Source organism: Gopherus evgoodei, chromosome 11 (genome assembly GCF_007399415.2).
Source record: "Gopherus evgoodei ecotype Sinaloan lineage chromosome 11, rGopEvg1_v1.p, whole genome shotgun sequence".
Classification (NCBI taxonomy): domain Eukaryota; kingdom Metazoa; phylum Chordata; order Testudines; family Testudinidae; genus Gopherus; species Gopherus evgoodei.
This window is the reverse complement of record NC_044332.1, coordinates 63,998,129-64,016,939: the sequence shown is the minus strand read 5'-3', so window position 1 is coordinate 64,016,939 and position 18,811 is coordinate 63,998,129. Positions and strand designations below refer to the sequence as shown.

Here is an 18,811-nt window from a genome sequence, read left to right as displayed (position 1 = left end):
TGCACTACTATTATTCTGGTTTTTAAACTGATAAATTATTTAGTTTTTCTGCGTGTGGGAGCAAAATTAAAAGTCCTCTCAGATCCCAGACTAACTTGTTCCTCATAGATGTCTGTCTGTACTTATTGCCCCCGTCAGAATATACAGTTGCAAGAATGCATCTTTAATTTGACCCTGCCCTGCTAATATTTGTATCACACTCACTTACCACCTCTGTTACTGCAATTACGTCTTTTCTGTTCGATCACAGTAGCTGCAGGTGACAGTCAGGGTATGTTTCTACTCCAACTAGTACCCAACTCGTTGTCTGACCCAGAACTTTCTCCACAGTCTAGGATTGCCTTCATGTGCCCAGTCTTCCCATCTCCAGCTCTCTACTTAACCCTTCTCCAATCCGATATCAACCCTCTCCAGTCCACTGAAACTGTCTGGCCCAACTTCAGTAATGGCCTTCTCCTAATTAAATAGAAAAGAATTCAGGTTGAAGCATCTGCTACCTTAAACACTGCTGTTCATTCTTACTCTTCCGCTTTTGCTCCTGGTTCTCCTCTCTAGCTGACTGCACCTTCATCATTTTGCATTAATTGCTGCTCCTCTGGCACCCTTTGGAAACCTATTCTCTGTCTCTGTCTCCATCTCCCTCTCCCTCGTGGTGGCCTAAAGTTCTCCCATAGTTTCATAATTTTGAACTGAAATCTTTTTTTGGTACTAAACTTGCTCCAGAGCTATAATACAGGCAACATCCACTCAAGTTCTGGCCCTCCAGCATCTTTGGAGCACACTGTGCTTCCTGCGTTGCCACTTATGCCAAGGCATGAAATGGAAGAGTTCAGTAGAAAATGAATGGTAATGAAATTCTTTTTAAAGGAATATTATTTTCTTGGGATTTTTTCCAAAATAATAATAATAAAATAAAAAATTCTGCATTTTGATCAGTTGCTCTTCCATAGATTCCAAGACCAGAAGGGACAATTATGATCATCTTGTCTGACCTCCTGTGTAACACAGGCCAGAAACTCCCCCCAAAATAATTACTGTCGCAGCCCTAAGCCTGTGCTCAAACATGGCGTCTGTATGGCCAGTTGTCGGTCAAAAGGTCACATTGGTATCGTGTGCAACATCGTAGTGCGGTGTGTAACATTATAGTCCCGTGTGCATTCTCCCGCTCTTTTTGCCTGGTCACCTAGGAGTCAGGCTAATGCCTTGCGCAAAAATATCAGCCTGCCGTGTGCATAAGGACAGTGTGCCGTGTGCAGATCCTGTTTACATGGAGGGCTCCAGCTCGGAACCTGGAAGGCGAAGGAGCTAGGGACCAATCAGATTCTGACACGAGTAAGAGAGCTTTCGAATAAAACCATGTCTCGCACCAAGATCTGCAGGAGTCTCTGCATGTTAGCTGGAAGGCCTGATCACCCTTTTAGCCAGAAGGGTCTCCTGTGTATCTTGCCGGCTCGTGTTGTGTCTCGCCAATTCGTCATGCCTTTGGTGTCTGTACTGCTGGTCAGCTGCGCCTGGAGTGTGGTATTTGTATTCTTCTAATTTTTGTGAATATTCTGTATGCTTAGCCTCTTCATTTCTGTGAATATTCTGTTTGCTTAGTCTCTTCTCTTTTTCCCTCCTTTATTTGATACAGAACTGTATATATTGTTGTTACTTGGTACCAAGTTATGTATATAGTATATGAAAGTTAAATTGTTGTACTTCACAATATTTGGTTAATGTACATAGTTTTACTCAGTTTGGTGTATCTGCTCTAATTTCTGGTGAGCAGTCAATCACAGATCATTTGGTTTCCTGTTGTTGACTGTAAATAGATTGTTTCAAGTTGCATAAATATTCTTGTTCTAATAGTATTGTTAGTTAGTAAAAGTGCTCCTCCTCAGCCCAAGTTGTAACTTATCCTATCAATAAACGGCCACGTGGTTTTGAACTTTCAATCTGTCACGTTTTGAATTTTCCTCACTCGATCAAAAACCTTACTCGAACCTGTATGGTCTTGGATAATTACTAGATCATATCTTTTAAAAACACATCCAATCTTGGTTTAAAAATTGTCAGCCATCTAGTCCAACCCCCAGCTCAAAGCAGGACCAATTCCCAACTAAATCATCTCAGCCAGGGCTTTGTCAAGCCTGACCTTAAAAACCTGTAAGGAAGGAGATTGCACCACCTCCCTAGGTAACCCATTCCAGTGCTTCACCACCCTCCTAGTGAAAAAGTTTTTCCTAATATCCAACCTAAACCTCCCCCACCGCAACTTGAGACCATTACTCCTTGTACTGTCACCTGGTACCACTGAGAACAGTCTAGATCCATCCTCTTTGGAACCCCCTTTGAGGTAGTTGAAAGCAGCTATCAGATCCCCCCTCATTCTTCTCTTCTGCAGACTAAACAATCCCAGTTCCCTCAGCCTCTCCTCATAAGTCATGTGCTCCAGCCCCCTAATAATTTTGTTGCCCTCCGCTGGACTCTTTCCAATTGTCCACATCCTTCTTGTAGTATGTGGCCCAAAACTGGACACAGTACTCCAGATGAGGCCTCCACCAATGTCAAACAAGAGGGGAATGATCACGTCCCTCGATCTGCTGGCAATGCCCTACTTATCAGCCCAAATGCCGTTAGCCTTCTTGGAAACAAGGGCACACTGTTGACTCATATCCAGATATGTATATGTATCTGTATATGTATTTAGTATAACAAAAATAAAGTATTCTGCCTTAAAAAAACAAGCAAAATTAAGTCCACCTTTTTGTTTTATTGGTGAGATTTTTTTATTGAATTGATCTGTAACAAGGTTCTCCATTGTGGCTAAAATATTACATTGTACATAACATTTTCCTGTTTTAGCTCAACTTGCACAATTTTCATTTAGTTTCAAGGTGGTTCATTCTGTTGAAGCCCTGCTTTTGTTCAGACGAGCAACTCAAGAGGCTTCCTGTAGCTAAGAGATTGCTTTTGAATTGAAACATTATTCAGTCATGAATTTCTTCTTTACTGTAGGAGCGAGTTTGTGTCTTATCACAAGTATGAGTTTGAGTACAGAACCGTTGCTACTCTGACCAAATATAAAGATGTAAATTAACTTGACACTCAGTAATATGTTGTGATGCCTCTGTGTACTGCATGGATTTAAGAGAGAAGTCCTTTGGTAAAAAACCCTCCTATGGTGTGTAGTAATAGGATTTACTGCATTTAGAATAATACAACATATTGTAGAAATACAGGTGTTAGTGAGGAATGAAACTAGATTTCATACGAACAAGAGATGTAATCAGAAACATGTTTGGTCTTGTTGATCAGCCACTAATTAAGTAAATCTTTTTTAATAGCATACAAAATCTGACTCTGGTATAATGTTCTAAATTAATTTATTATGAGATTATTATATCAACTAAGGGAATGAGATAAAAACAGACAGCCACTATTTTAATATTACGCTAATCAGCATTTTTGAAAAAAGTTCCTTTGTTTTGTTACTGCCTGTTGAACAAGAGGTTTTCCACTTTATGTTCCACTTATAAGTTTTCCATCATATAAAGTTAACTTGGAGAAATGTAAGACAGTGTGGGGAAAACAGTCTAAGCTTTCCAAAGATGTGGTCTCTGAACTTGTAAGATGTTCAAAAGGTTAAAAAATAAACCAACCCTGGGGACCATTGTGGCAAATGGGAGGAAGATATTTGCCTAGTACATAACAGCCAAATTATGGACCCAGGGCTTCCATTTGGCTTCCCAATGTAAGATTTGTGACCCCTTAAGAAGGGCTCACTTTCCTTCTGGGGCTGGAGCAGGACTGCAGAGCTGCAATTGCTGAAGAGGAGGCTCTACTGATTCTTGAACTAAGAGGTCTCTTGCAGCCCACTTAGCAAGAGCAGAACAATTCTACCTGCTGATAAATGGCTGGGTTAATACTGCTATTATGTTTATCCTTCTGAAGAAATGTATTTGCCATATAACTTCCGGTGTCCAGAGATTGGCTATGGTAGACTTCCAGGGGCATGTGCAAGAATTTAAATTTGATCCCTTCTGGTGGGGCACAGAAGCTCACTCTCTCCCTTCCCACTCCCAGCCCCGGGAGTAGCTCGCTGCTCCCTCTCCCCATTCACGGAGGGAGCTCGCTGCTCCCTCTCCCCACCCACCTCCCAGGGAGAGAGAGGACTCCCCTAGCTCCAGGGCTGCAGCTCTCTAACCGCCATAGCCTCAGGGCTGGGGGAGTACTGTGTCTCTCTCTGATTATTGGGGAGGCCCATGCCACTGCTTGCCCATCCTTGCACATGCCCCTGTAGACTTCAAATTCCTCTGAACAAGGAGGTGGGAGTTCCTTGTATTGTGACTTCTAGAAAGAAAAAATATCCCTATTTGAAGGGCTTACTTGTGGACCATGAGTCATTTCACCCTGTTAAGTAGATGGGAGTGTGCGTGGAATTAGCGACTGTGAAAACTCCAACAAGGCATGTGGAGGCTGAAGTGAAAAATTGGCGCATAGGTCCTTGCTTTTTATTATATTCCTTATTGGCTGGAGTAACTGGCTGAGGCAGGAAAAGGACCCCTAGTCTTTTAAAATGAAAGATCTGCCTTTTTAATTTTGAAAATAGGAATGATGGTTCTTTCTTCCAATATAAGTGATCAAAGAACCGCTAAAAGGTTTAAAATGGAGGAACCCAACAGTCTTTGAACTCCTCCTTGGAAAGTTAAGAGGTGTCTTAATTCCTGCCTAATCTATGTGTGGCACAATTGTGGGGGTGTGGGGAATTTAAAAATCAGAAGCAGGAAAGCATTCAGGAAAGGGGACCAGGTGTGGAATTCTAGTGTTGATAGCTACCTGTTGATTAGAAGAGCGAGCCTGGAGCAAAGAGCAGGTAATTGCATAAATAATATATTAATTTACCATCTATAACTGCATTATTTTTGTTGCGGTAATGCCCAAATCAGTACAAGGCCCCCATTGTGCTAGGAGCTGTACAAACACAATGGAGGCTCAGTTCCTGCCTAAGAAACTTTGATAATCAAAGAGAGAAAAGGAATACACAAAAATGTGAGTTTCGGACAAAGGAGAGCAGCGTTCTTCAGATGTCTCTCCAGTTTTTAGAAGCTTTTTATTAAGGCAAAGTTACAATTAAATGTGAGCTTGCTGCTTTGTTACATTACTTACTCAGCATCAGCTTAATGTTCAAAGAACCTGGCTAAAGAGTCTGGCCTGCTGACTGGTGAACTCTCCTCTGAGTATGCTAGGTAGGGTGACCAAATTTCTAAATACCTATCCTTGGGCCAATAAACGATAGCACCTCACTCACCTTGTCTCTCTAAAACAACTTCTGTTGATGAAAGAGCCAAGCATTTGAGCTTACAGAGCTCTTGTTCAGATCTGGGAAATGTACTCGGTGCATTCAATTCAAGGTGGAACAGATTGTTTAGCATAAGGAGCTAACACATAAGAGAACATTCAAGGTGAAATGGGCAGTTTAAACACCTCTGCAGTTTGAGGACAAAGGAGGGTTAGCAGGTTATAGATTGTAATGAGCCACAAATCCAGTGTCTTTATTAAGTCTGTCATTTTTAGTGTCTAACAAAGTTATGAATTTAAGCTCTCTTGCCCAATGCCTTCCAAAGCTGAGCCTGTTTCCTCTGAGCACAGGACTAGAAGTTAGCTATTGAGTGATCATTTTGCAACAGGTATTCACCCACAGGAGATATAATGTTTTTATCCATGTGAGTTCATTTGAAAACGTAGTGATTGTCTGGGTTTCACTCACATACTTGTTGTTGGGGCATTTAGTGTACTGGATGAGGTACACTGTATGTTGTGATAGACATGTGGAGGACCCATGAATCTTGAAAGATGTGTAGTTGGGGTATTGATCATTGTAGGAATGGTGCTATGTGTACAGGTTTTGCATCTGTTATAGCAAGGTCTGGTGGTACTCTCCTAGTCTGTGGGGAGCTTCCTCTGATGGTAAGGTTGGAGGTGGTTTGAAGGCCAGAAAGTTTTTTTCTTTTAGGATGTGGTCCCCCATAGAGTATTGGTTGTAATTGTTTAATGAGATCCCATTTGGGGTTCTAGTGTAGGGTAGTAGGTGACAAGTAGGTGGAGGCAGCTTTAAGTGTGCTTAAGGTGGTGTGTATCACAGACTTTTTTCTTGCAGCATATTCTGTGGTATCTGAGTGCCTGGCTGTAAATAACTGATTTGTTGGGATGTTTGGTGTGGTTACTGGATCTGTGAAGGCCTGTGTGTGGTGATCCAGGGGTTGTCTGTAAAGTTTGATTGATTGCTGAAGCTGACTGTGGTGTCCAGGAAACTCATGCTGGTGTGGAAGTGTTCTAGAGAGAGTTTCATGGATGGATGGTGGTTGAACTTGTGGTGCAAATCTATGATGGAGTTTTAGGTCATCTGTCCAGAGGATGAAAATATCAGTGATTGTCGCAGGTGTAATATTGGTTTCATAGTGCATCCTTGTTGTGGAGCTTCTCTTGTGTATGTACTTGCTGTGAAAGCTTTTCCATACAAGAACAGTCCATATTTTACTATATCACAATTCCATAGGAGTCGTCATTACATTTTCCCAGTAATGTGCAATACACACTCAAGCTGCTAACAATAAAAAATAAAAAATTTGTTGTTCTGTTTAAAATGCAGATCCTTTACTGAAGCAATAAGAGGTCAGAGGTTCTCTAGGAAGCCAGACTTTTGTCACAAGATGAATCTCTCTAATAATTTCCTCCCAAAGCCAGCATATGTGGAAGTATAATTTCTTCCTGGACACAACCAGGACATGTGGAAGTGTGTTCCCCTTTCCCTGCAATCCCTCCAACAGAATGCCTATCTAAAGCAAAAACATGATGGATCTTAACTGGAGTCAAATGCAATAATTGATTTTAAAAGAGTATTTGAGCTACACAAATGGAAGATGTATATACCCTTTCCAATATGGAGACCCACTCATCTAGGTCAATTTCTTTGTTCAATTCCCTCTTCCATCTTTTTATCTGTTTATTTTAAGTTGCTGGTTATGTATGTTGTAGAACACAGATCCATAACCAAAAAATTCAACAAGCCATCCTATTAGGTTAGATATAAAGTGTGTTTCTTACGCTTGGCTAGGATTACTATTATGACAGTGATTTGGGTGAGAAGATGTGGTGGTGGTGGTCTCCCCCCTCTCTAATTTGCAGTATCTTGTGTACCACGTCAAGGGGAAGGGGCTGCACCCAGCTATGAGAGAAGACATGTTTAGGAAAGTAGCAGCATGTACAGTGATTCAGAATGAAGAGATCTGGAGAAGGTAAGCAACCTCATTTAGATGTCAGAAGTCATGCATGACCTCACTGTGCTCCTGACTCCTCCCTCCAACCCCAAATCCTGCCTGACACTGGATTCCTGATTTTCCACTTAAGAATTGTAATATGTTAGTGCATCTGATCTAATTATGCTATTATATAATTAGAATAAATCCTGATCTTCTCTTGCTCATTAATATAATTTTGTTCTGAACATCACTGTCTGGTTCCTGTCTTTCTTAGCCTGGAATTAGTTACACTGTGTGCATCAGTGGAGAAACGTGGCAGATAGCGGGGGCTCTGGTTTAATTACTTTTCTCAAGTCTCCATTATCATCTCATTGCACTTAGTATTCATCAGAAAGGTGCTACAAAAGATAGAGAAAACTGCATGGTCCAACTCCACCTGGAATACTGTAGTTAGTTTTGGTCTCTACTCAAGGGTATAACTGAGAAGCAGAAGGCTAACAAATGTTTGAACCTGGTGAGACTTGCATAGAAAGGAATGAAATTGCTTCAGTTGTTTAGTTTGTAAACCAGTAAAAGGGATTTGATTGACTCTTTTAAAAACAAATTATGAAGGAAATTGTCAAATTGATCAAACTCTTTCCTTTAGATCCTAATCCGATGGTATGAGGTTGATACTCGGTGGCAAGAGAAAATGCTCATTTATGAGATGTATATTTGATCTGTAGATATTGCTGCACACAGGCTAGCTGAGATATTTATAAGGGACCTAATACTTTATCTCATTGCCGAATGTACGTATTATGAAGAAGCAAAAGACTTTAGAGCAAATGGTGTTTACGCTCTCTCTTTTCTCTTGTATTAGGAGGGAGTGTGCATCCATAATAAAGTCTCTTTAGGGTACTGTTCTTCCAAAGCATTGGCCTAATGGTCACACTTTTGTCTATGATCAAACTCCTATTAACATCAATGGGAACAGAGTTACATCAGTGCCCATCACTATTTGCATGATTCCTTAGGAAAGGCTTGAAAAAAGAGACATTCATTAGCACCACGTGGGGCCACTTCTGTGGCAAGTTCAGCTCTGAAACATTGATTATGAGGGATACAGGATGTTAAGAGAGGATAGACTCTGTTGGAGTTCAGATGTCACCACTTTCTCAGTGACCTTACCTAGGAAAGGGAAGCTGGAAACGGGGAGTGGTTAGGCTGATGGTTCTTGTTTAAATGTGCTTATGGTAGCTTGACTGCTTTGAAGAAGACTTTCATCTGAGTTATCACAGAGGTCAGCACATTTTTACTGGAACACATCAGGTGTTAAGGGCAGAGTTACAGGTGGTGGGCAGCCAATCTTCAGGCAGGCTGACGTCCATTCCTGATTCTGGGGTATCTCTCTATGTTTCAGCAAGCCCCACTCTGATTTTTGAATTCCTCAGGAAATAATGAAGACACATCTGTCTGTGTGTAAGCGGACACTGTTAGTGATTGCCAATAAAGTCTACAGCTGCTGTGTGTAAGCAGGTAATGTTACCATGCTATTCCTGGTTAAATATACATTAAGGATTATGGGATTACATTTTCAAAAACACCAAAATCCCGCTTTCAAAAATGATTTAGGCACTTTGGAGCCTAAGTAATTTTGAAAATTTTACTCACTGAATACTGTGGTAACATCAATTAGGTAAAAATGTAATTGAAGTGAAAATCAAGGGTATTCAAACCTCATGCTTCAGTACATCACTTGCAGCAGCTGCATAGGAAATTTAATTCCATGTATACATGCATGTCATGCATATATCTCGTAAACTAGCTAGGTGTGTTAAAAGGTCTCTTCACCATCTTCTAAAGCACTGGGTATTGGCCAGTGCCAGAAGAATAAAATTGGATCAATGGTCTGTTTTTAATGAGACAGTTTGGGTATTCTGTATCTCTTCTATCTTCCCCTACACAAACATACTTTTTAAAGTAATCCTTTTCACGGAAGTTTGAGGGTGCATTTGAATCTGTATTCTCCTCCTGTAATTTTCTGGGTTCATTACTTTACTTAACTAACAAACTCAGTTAGAGGTCGCTGAAATGAAGATTCTACCCTTCTTTCTGGAAGGAGGCAACTGTGATGTGAAATATTTCACTTTCTTTATCTTGACTGATTATGATTAATTATGGTATTTCCAAGCAAGCACTCTTTCTTCTGAAAACTCCCAGACGGGTTATAAACTTTTGGATCTTAAAAATGAGTCCTGGAGGAAAAATCTGAAACATCCAGCTTTGTAAATTTTTTCACGCTTTTTTGACCACATTGTTTCCCTTCCCCTCAAAATGACTAATCTAACAGAAAAATATCCACTCTCTTCAGGCCAAAGTCCTAAGGAAGCTGGCTCAGCATCCAGTAACGTCTCCAGGAGAACTTGGGTACATTGTGGAATCCAAAATACCCAAACCCCTCACTTCTATGCAGCTCTATAACTCCTTCTGTCAGAGGTGGAGAATTCTTGCTACTGTATATTCTCTGGACAAGTACCCTTTCTATATAGGGCTGCATGTCTGGTGAGTTACTGGAGCTCTCTTGCTGCAAGAACTCACAGGAATTCTTCCACCTGACCCAATTCTAGACTGTACAACATTTCTAGACTCTACAGAGGAGAAGAACTCAATGGAGATGAGTCGAATTTACCCATCTCTATAGAATCTTTCCTTCCCTTCCCTTCAGGTTCTCAGTGGATGAAAAGCAATGTTTGGGCTGTGTGAACCCTCTTTTAAATCTTTTCTGCAGTTGACTGACTTGGTTAACTAGCTGGGGAGGAGCCCATTCCTGCATTAAGGTGTTGGGAAGAATGAGTCTCTTCTGCATGAGCCTAACTGCTGAGGTATATTGGACTTCATCTTCTATCAAGAGACAGTCACAGAATGCCCTGGTTCCTTTCTCACTAGAGGAGTTACTAATCCTTCTGTCTCGCTTCAAACATATTATCCCTCTAAATGTGGGCACCACACAATGGGAGCAGGTGGAGCAGGCACATGATTTTTGTGTTTGCAATATTAATGTCTGAAAACAAAACAGAGTTCATTTCTCCCTTAACCTGCTGCTATAGTATTGTATGGCTTCTCGTAAACTTTGCAATAAGGAGATCTCTTAGCAACTGTGTGTGAATTACTTCTTCCTTGAGCTAAATAGTTTTGAATTTTGCACTTGGTATTTAATCTCATTTTCACTGAATCTCAAAGCACTTTACATACATTCCTGAATTAACCCTCATAGTATTCCTCGTTGTTGATATTTTGAATGACTTTCCTAAAGTTACAGTGGGTCAGTGACGGAGCTGGGACTAGAACTAAGGTCAGACTTCTAGTCAGGGCCAGCTCCAGGCACCAGCGAATGAAGCAGGTGCTTGGGGCGGCACGTCTGGGTCTTCGGCGGCAAGTCCCTCAGTCCCTCTTGGAGTGAAGGACCCGCCACCAAATTGTTGCAGAGGAATGAAGCAGTGCAGCTTTTTTTTTTTTCTCCTCCTTTGCTGTTTGGGGCAGCAAAAAAGCCTGAGCCAGGCCTGCTTCTAGTCCCACATATAAACAACCAAATTAGCCACTTTTTTCCACCAAATTTGTGAATGGCATATTGAATTTCTGTTCCTTTTGCCTCTTCGTTTGGACATTGTTGCATCTGTGCACTTTGATGCAAGATTTAAATGGCTGCACACCTGTTTTTTAATGGAGCTTGCTCTGGTTTCTCTTTGCACTGAGTCTGTTGTACATAAACTCCACTTGCCTCTTTGAAAATCAGCTGGCAGTCTTGTATTTTTTGCTATAATTTCATCTTCAACCAGTTAGCTACAGAGCAATAGGTTTTCTTCATCTGATGGTTTTGAATGCAAAAGCCATCTTAGGAGCCTGATCATCTCTCTCCAGTTTGGAAGAGCTTTGCTGATTCCCACTATGACAATTGGTTCTGTATAAAATATAGCTCAGGCTTGTTTTTCTAGCAGAGCTCTTCAGTATCGCTCATATCTACTGAAATAATATTTTGCCTCCCTGGATTTATAATCGGTTAACTGTTCAATGAATTCCACAGCGGGCTTGTGCTAGATGAGACTCCTGGTATAGGTGTCTAAAGCTACAATGGCTAATTTTGTAATTTAAAAAAAAAAACTAAATTCCAAATTGTGTTTGCTGGTTGCAACATTGAATTTAAATGAGAGTTATATGGAAAATGCATTTTTCAGTGGCTTTCTAACACATAAAGAAAACAAGTCTTCATTCATTGTAAAAGGAAATCAAAGGCAACCATTCCAGAGAAATTGTTCTGAAGGAGAAAACATTAATAAAGATGAGATTTTTCTTCCTCTTTCTACCCCTCTTCCCCCCAAGTTTGTTTACAATCCAGCATTTAAACTACTTTTTAAATGAAGACATTTTTATTTTGGGGGGGAGTGATATGTACATTATAAAAGCCTATATTATTTGACAGCTGTGATAATAAAATAAATCTGAAATGAGACCATTGTGAAAAATGTAATTAATAAATTTTAGACTGTTCCTCTTTCATATTAGCTGAATATGGAAGTGCAACGTTGTTAAAAAATCTGATTAGTGCATATTATCAGCCTTTTTTATACTGATTGGGAGTGGACACCTCTGAAAACTGATGATGAGATTTATAGTTTTTCATCTCTAAGCTAAGTAGTATGTGAACCTCAAAAAACTGTCAATCTCTGGTGCAAATGAGATTCATGTCAATATTATACGTCATTACTATCTAATAATGACCTCACCGCACAGTAAGTGGTGTAGGGATCATTCTTTGGCTTGTAGGAAAAGGTATGTGGCTCTTTTAAGGGCTAGAGAGCCAGAGGGACTTGCTGTGGCAGGTTCAGATCAAGTGAGCATGGAGATGCCATAGGGAAGGGATACAGTGATCAGATAAAATGGATTGGGAAAGCATTTAAAGGAGGTCTTTTCTATAACTTGTATGCCTGGAATCCAACCCCCCATTTTTTTTACAGCCTCCCCCTTAACTCTCATTTGAAAATGGGGGAGAGGAGATGGTGAATCCCAGCAGCAGGTTGTCTGGGAACCAGGCTGGGTAAAGGGGCAGGGTTGACAGCAGCTCCCCCAATCCCGCTGTGGTATATGTAAATGATTAGGGAATTACTTGCATTGTAAACTTTTATCTGCCTATTACTCTGGCACCATCAGGCTCCCTTCATTTGGCCCTGTGACCTCGTTCCAATTCCTGTTATATCTTTAGTTGTCCCCTGCAATCACTTGGAATCCCGAACCTGTGGATCCTCCCCTTAGGCTTGGGGGTTGAGGGTGGAATGGTCAGGGAGAATGAACTATCATCTCATCCAGAAGGTGTGATCCCTTCCAGAGAGGTGTTGAGGCAGATTGGTATAGCATTGTAGGAAGGCTGAACTGCTGCATGTTGTGTGGAAAACAAGACATCAGTCCAGTGCTACTAGCCTGATTCTAGATTGTGAAAGAGAATTATGTAATTGTGGCACGCTGTACCTCAAAGCAGCACCCTGGAACCCCCATATTCACCCCGTCATAGAATTATGATATATTTCATACAAAGCATGCCATGTAAGATATCATATGAAAGATCATGATCTGCTGAAACCCATTATTCTGTACAAATACATATATCATTAATGTGTATGAAGTTTGAGATTTTGCTGTATGGTTGTTACTGAAATATGTTGTAAGTTTGAGAATCTCTACTGCTAGTTCCCCAGTGACGACAAAGGTGGAGGTCCACTCCCAGGAGGGTGTCAAGTGACCTTAATCAGCAAGGGAGTTGTAAACAGGGGATTTACAATGCTGTAAGATAGCTGCATAAGCATCATACAATGGGGAATTGCTCAACTCTGTGACTCAACAAAGCCCACCAGGATGTGTCTGGGCTAGTACTTTCCAAGCACATGGACTGAGGGCATAAACTAAGGGACACTGGCATCATGCCTTTGCCTTTCTCCTCCACAACCTACACTGGAAGTAACAAGAATGCTAGGAAGACACAGACTTGAACTGAGGAGACTGGTCCCAGGCTTAAGGGGGAAGCCTGCATATTCAGAACTATAACTTACCTGCAACATCCAGTGGTGTGAGAAACTGCTTGATCCAAATATTGCCTAATGTAATAGAGTTTAGGATTTAGACTATGGACTTACCTTTTTTTTGGTAACTATCTCTTACCTATTATGCCTACCACCTATAATCACTTAAAATCTATATTCCTATAGTTAATAAATCTGTTTTATATTTTACCCAAAACAGTGTGTTTTGGTTGATGTGCTTGGGAAATCTCAGCTCAGGTTGCAAAGGCTACTGTATCTCCTCTCCAAATCGTAGGAGCAGGGTATGGGTGATGAACTTACACTGGTCAGGCTTCTGATTCGGGCAAGACAGTATAGTCTGGGGGTGCAAAGCTAGGGACTTGGGAGGTTTGCTGGTGCCTTTCTCTGTGTGATTCATGAGTGGCTCAGGGATCATTCATGCAATCTAGCTGGGTGTGAAGCTCCACATGCTGTTATACTAAGTGATAACAGCACCTGGAAGGTGGTTGCTACTCGTCACTGGCAAAGCATTGTGAGAGATGGCCCGGGCTGGAGAGTTAAAAGGGTACAGCCGTACCCTAGTTCCAGGTTGCAGCCCCGGATTCCCATCACAGTAGTGAAAATAAAACACCAAGGATTAAGCAGTCATATTTTTCCTCTCAAGACCCCGTAGTTATGGCCTGGTTCACAAAGTATTTGTGCATCCTTCAGTTGGGGGAAAAAATCAGTAGATATGTGCATGATTAAAATGAAAATGGTCCAGTGATGAGAATCATGAATAAGTTTGCAGTCAGTGGTAGTGAATCTAAGACTTCAAAGTAGCATCACTTGTACTAGATAGATAAGTAAAGTTCTATGGTAGCTTAACAGGAAAAAGTGAAGAGGAGTAATTTTTTAAAAAAACTTTTACAAGGAATTATATAGGAGAGATTTGGGGAAGATTTTCAAAGGCCAAATGGGAGTTAACTGCCAACTTGTGCCTTTGAAAATATTCCTCATAGTTATTTCTAAAACTTAGGTATTTAAAAAATGTTAAATTATAAGCACTTCTCTCCACTGGTGAGATATGAATGGGACTTACATATACAATATATGTAGTTCTTCATTTAGAAGCTGACCACCACTTGTTCGTTGAAAAAAAGCTGCTCTTGTTGAATAACTATACTTTTACCATGCATCTTTCTTGTATAAGCTACAGGTAGAAGAAACTGCAACATACAGTATCCAAGGGATTATAAACAAAGTTTTATGCAGTGCTTATGTGACAAATTAATGGAATTTTGTAGCAGCACTTTCAAGCGAGTAAGGGAGAAACTCGGCATGCAGTAGAGCAGACAAGGGGGAGCAATCAGCCTTTTCAATGAGGGAAGAGGGAACTGCACTCTGTTACCCTGCGTCATTGGTTTAATCCAAACTTATCAAACCCCGATCACCATATTGCTACAAATGACCACCCGGGAGCAGAAGAGAAGGTGGCCTCATCTGTGTGTGTGAGGCCAATAGTTCAAGCTTTTGCAATCCTTCTGTGATCAGAACTAGAGGTGCACTGGCAGTGTGATGTGGAGAATCTTGTACATAGGCCTGTTGCTCATCAGTGCCATTTATCTCTCTCACGAACACTGCCAGCGAAATCACCCAGGATCCTTTTTTTAAAGGGGTAAACATAAATCCAAGTTTGCCAGTAATTCCACACTAGACATACTGCAGCTTTGAGAGAGGAACTGCCGGAAGCACTAAATGTTAATGGAGTTAGTGCAGTCTGCTTATAAATTACACATCTGTGATTTACTTAAGACAGTAGTAGCTTCTCTGACAGAGAAAAAGGCAAGTGATTACAGAGGAGTGTAATCGGGTATTTGGTTATTAAAACTTTTCAACTGAGTCTCCCATTTCCTGTGCTCAGTGACAGAACAGGTAGGTGCACCTGACAGATTTGTAAAACATAACACCTCTTGGTTTCTGTACTCCTGACCATACAAGAAGGCTTCGATTCACCTATAAACTGTTAAGAGCTCTTAAGATTGACATCACAGGTGAATTTAATTATAGGAGATTGCCTAAAATGTTTGATAACACATCAGTTGCACAGCAAGGCAAACAGCTATGGTGTGTGTCTGTGTGTGTGTGTGTGTGTGTGTGTGTAATTCATCTCTCACAAGCATGCACAATGCGCACACACCCTACTTAGCTGTTATATTTAACAATAAGCTCTCTGGAGCAAGAACTCTGCCTAAAGCTCTTGAATCTAGCCCACTGGGTCCATGATCCTGATTCAGCTGCTGCTATGGTTCTACCACAATATAATTACTGCACTCCTTGCCCGGGACTGTGATCCCTTCGCTGAGGCCATATTTATTTTGCTTTGAACATCAAACACTGAAATGTCAAATGGCTACATTCTATTGCTACATACATGAGAGAAATCCTAATCCATGATTAGCTCAAGAGTCATATGGGACACTAGCCTTCAAAGTTCTAAATGTACTCAATTCCCAGAAGTTAACAGTGCTCAGGACTTCACAGGAGGCTCGCTCACACGTGCCTGATCCCACCAACAATAATAATTGTTTACCCCAAAATCAACCATGTGGCCTGAAAAAATGTTAACCAATTAGACTGCATATGAAAATAACTGATTGTCTTCAGTTCTACTCTGAATGGCTGTGTAAAAAAGGGCAGCTTCTTGTTCAGCAGGGCAGCCCCGTGTGTATTCAGACATGCCTGCCTGCATTAGTGCCAAAATATGCTTTTGCTACCTTTTAAGTCCTATTAGCCCTGCAGAGCTGGATTCTATTCGCCCTTGTGTGTAATCAGCAGACTTTTGTTCCATTCCAATTATAATGTTACAAGTGTACAAACCCAGTGATGGCAATGGTGACAACTGGGCTGTGGAGAGGGGAGGATCTGGCTTGCGGGATCTTTTGTTTACTGGAGACGGTGCAGTTAGCAGCCAGCCTAACCTGATTTTCAGTTCCCGTGTTGAGTTTGCAGAGCTGGCTTGTGTGAATGGATCACTTTTTGATATGGAAATCATTAGTACCGTCACCCCACCCTTACAACGTCACTTTCACAGTCAGTGCCCAGATTATACTAATTTCTGCCTCTTTCAGAACATTAGGGTTATTTTGTTGTTGATGCTGTTTTAAGGGGGAAAAGTGCTTATGAAACTTGGGGCTTGGAAGAGATTTGCCTACAAACTTGATGAGCTCATTCAAGCTGTATGTATAGAGCCCTGCCCGAACACAGAATTTATATCTACGGATGCGAATATCCATGGATATAAAGTGGATCTCTGCGGATTTGCAGGGCTTTAGCAACAACAAGCGAGACCAGCAGGGCAACAGCCAGCAACCAGGCCAGGAACGGCAGTGGCGAAAGCATCAGCATGTCTGGCCGCCACTTGCAGGAGCCAGCGCTCAGCCCGGGCAGCTTCTCCAGTGTGGCGGTACCACCTGCAGCCCTGCCCACTGGGGTGGGCAGCAGGGTCACCAGCAGCTGTCTCTGGTCACACTAGTATGTGCAAGTGGCTCGCATGTTCCTGGACAGGAGATGGTCACTCGCTGCTTGTCACTAGAACCTGCAAATCCACGGCTATCCATTTTAAGTTCGCAGATATACATTTTGTATCCACGCAGGGCTCTATGTATGTAGCAATGCATATATTTACATGTTTCAGTGAACATCAAAATATACTGTCCTTTGAACTAAATATTGACACAGACAAGGCAGAGCTCAATATATTATCTCTTGGATTAGCAAGCTTTTATTTTCACCTCAACAGACATCAGTATCTGCTTATTATTATATATGATGGTGTTTGTCCTTCTGCAAAGAGAGCTTACATGTGGGCGAGGAAATGGGAGAGATGATCTGTATGCTTCCCCATGCTTTGATTTCACTAGATACTGTATACCTGGAATGTAATCCTACAGTCCTTTATTCAACAAAACTCTTATTGATGTCTGATACTTTCTGTACTAAGTAGTTCAGGGTTGGACAATTGATTATTGGGGAAATATAAAGTTAATTACCACTAGCAGAAGGGGCCGTAGTATCCATCTTTTCTACTGTGCAGACTACAGTTGCCTTATGATTTGTGGTAAGAGGTGTGTGTTTGACAGTACACTGAAACTTAGACACAGAGCTGACTACAGAATGCAAATTCAGAGAGGAATTTGATTCTCCGATCAGACTGAGTCTCATGACCATGGAATGGTTACTCTTCATGTACAACAGAGTCATGTTTGCCCACTCGTCAGAGCCCTGATGTTTTTGCCTCTTTTTTACTCGGTCTCCTGCCTGCCTCCTCTAGTTGCCCACATGTGCTCTCTGTCTTTCTCTGACTTATTCTGATTCCTTTCCTTGCCTGGAATTACAATGTTTCTATGGCAATGGTCTTAAACACTGCAGCTCACCACTGTGATACAGTTCTTTTTCCTCAGGCAGAATCTGGCAGCTCCTACTGTTTCTGTTTGCTCAATATCTCTATGTGGTGTCACAAAGTGGTGGACATTCCACTACTTAAAGAGGAGCATTAATCAGCCTCTGTTGGTGCACTGATTTGAAACATTTAGTCTGTCTCTAAGGACGAGAGACTGCAGTTTCCCCTCCCTGAAGGATGGGAAAGAATATGCAAAATTAGCATTTAGGGTAGCATAGAGCTAGGAAATTACATTTAATCACTGCCCCACCCTGTGCCTCAGGGAAAGAGATGTTCTCACCATTCACAATGCAACTTGCATGGAAGCAAAATTTTGCTGTGGAACATCTCAGCATTGGTTTTTGCTGTGCCTAGACTTAACCATGAAGCTTGCAATATCATGAATGTTTGTCACCCCTCCCTTATTTACAGACAGACAGACACCATTTTTAGCTACGTTCCTCCTAAAGAAAAAGTTAATTGGGAGGGGAACATTGCCACTTGGTGAACTTGTGAGCCAAGGACCATTCTTTAGGATACTCAGATGATGCTTCTTTCCCTAAAGCACGACTGGAGCAAGGGAACTGGTACTCTGCTCAGTGGAGCATGATGGGTTGGATCTAAAGAGATATTGGCATAGTTGGCCAGCTAGGTTTGCCACAACTAATAGCTGTATTTGTGGTACACTCCTAGCAGCTTTTAAAGAAAAGTCTGCAACTTCTGACTTCTTGCTTAAACCCAGGTCTTGGAAAATGTATTAGACACTTGCCAGCCAGAAGACTAAACCTCTACATCTATTGTCCAGCAGGGTCCTGAGAAAGGTAGTAACAGGCAATGCAACGATCCATGCTCCCACTTCTGTTGACAAAGGAAGAGTGTTGGAATTTTGACTAGCGTGATGTCTTTGGATTCTGCTTGGGGCTGCCATCTTTTTGTATGAGTCTCTCTCTGGTTAGTTAAGTGTTGTCTAGTTGAAGCACCATGCCCTATAGCTACTGCTCCTTCTCCAATGTCTCCTGGGTCCCACAAGGGAAAAAGGGTCTCCCTCAACATTATAACACTATCCCTCCCTTAGTTTCCTGCCTTCTGCAAGGTGG

At 41.5% G+C, this 18,811-nt stretch overlaps 2 protein-coding genes across 6 annotated transcripts in view; one reads left to right on the top strand and one right to left on the bottom strand.

Moving 5' to 3' along the window:
* LYPD1 (LY6/PLAUR domain containing 1) overlaps positions 1-18,811 on the bottom strand; it is a 68,345-nt gene that overhangs the window by 21,894 nt on the left and 27,640 nt on the right. The window lies entirely within an intron of this gene.
* The window catches only part of GPR39 (G protein-coupled receptor 39), a 123,424-nt gene that overhangs the window by 98,785 nt on the left and 5,828 nt on the right, over positions 1-18,811 (top strand). The window lies entirely within an intron of this gene.